Here is a 1,694-nt window from a genome sequence, read left to right as displayed (position 1 = left end):
TTTTTCTACCTTTGGGTATAGAGCATGCAAAGTGATAATTTCTATTTTAGACACTAACTCGTGGACTCTAGTTCCCTGCCTCAAGCCGTGCTAAAAAGCAATGACCGCTGTATGTTCATCCAGATTCTCCACTCTCAGGGTCTCTTCTTTGAATCTACATAGAAATTCCCTTAACGATTCCGCAAACCTCTGCTTAATGTTGAATAAGGCCGTGATATCCACAACCCTCCTTTTCTGGTGGATGAAATGATCCACAAAGGCACGCTCCAACTCTTCAAATTTACTGATGCTCCGCTAAGACAACCGGTAATACCAATCCAAGGCTCCCCCTTTAAGGCTGGCAGGGAACATCATGCAGCGTAGTCCATCATACTTACTTTCTTGCCATAACGGCATCTGCTGCCTAAAGTAATGTATATGATCTGTTGGATCACCCTTCCCATCATACCTTTCAAATCTTGGTTAACTGAATCTCTTAGGGACCTCCGAATTCCATATCGAATCTACCAACGGATTCTTATTGAGGTTAGCAACTTCCTTTTGCATGGCACTTTGGTTCACTTTCTCAGCCGCACGGTTCACTTCTCTATCCTTCTCAATCATCGCTTGTACTACCTCCAGCGTGATGCCCTCTACTGGATCTTCACCCCGGTTCTGGTACTCTTCATTTTCCCCTTCCACCTCACTGCCTCAATGATCCCCACGCTCCACTTCCCCCTGCGTGGTCTCCCTTTCCTTTCTCAACTCCACATTCTCGTTCCTCAACCTAACTATTTCTTCTTGAAGAAGTTTGGTGGCATCTGCCGCCACATTAGATATCTCTTCCTCTCCGACCACCTCCCTTTCTTCGTTCACAACCTCCTGTACTGCCTCTCGAACAGCTTCTTTCCTAGGTCTTCCTACCCCTTTTTTTTGTTACGGTGGCCATTTTATTTCGATTTCCCACAGATGACGCCAAATGTATACTCAACAATTACAACCCATAAACTCACTTGTATTATCGGTCTCTCTCTCTTTCACTCTCTTTCTTTTTTCCTCCACTTTTCTCTTCCTATCCTCTCCTTTTTATCTTCTCTTCTTCTCTCTAACTTCCCTCTCATTCTGGTTCGTTGATCTCCTTCCATCTATTGTCCCTCATCTCTCCACGTATCACGGCAGTTATCTTGCAGTTATGATTCCTCTCTCTCTCTCTCCACGTCTCGCAGTAGTTCCAAAGCGGTTAGGATAACGCGGATATGATCCCATGCAACCTGTTCCCCCGTACTATACTGCATCCGGTTCAATTGTCACCACTAACCTCCTAGGTCATGAATACGACCCATACACAATACATAACATTTCTAATCAAACACTAAGGTACATGATTCAAAGAAAGACTCGAGTGACATCTAATAAGAGCCCAAAACTATAGTTTTAACCCCTTAATAATATTACATATAGACCAATTATGCTTATAATAAATAAGAGTTAGTACTGTTTACGTGCTTTTGTGTATTTCAGGTCTTGGAGTCAAATATGTGAAAAAATATGTCACTTTTGCAAGAGAAAATAGCAAAGGTTGGTTGCTAAGAAGTCCTATGATTAAAAGCCAAGATTCAAGGAGAAAAAACATTTTTAAAGCCTAGTTAAAGCTGAAAAGTCAAAGTCAATGAGGGCAGAAATATAAAATAAAAGTCAACAAAACTTCTGCAGGC

Source organism: Coptis chinensis, chromosome 6, assembly GCF_015680905.1.
Source record: "Coptis chinensis isolate HL-2020 chromosome 6, ASM1568090v1, whole genome shotgun sequence".
Lineage (NCBI taxonomy): Eukaryota > Viridiplantae > Streptophyta > Magnoliopsida > Ranunculales > Ranunculaceae > Coptis > Coptis chinensis.
Note: the sequence above shows the minus strand (reverse complement) of the source record.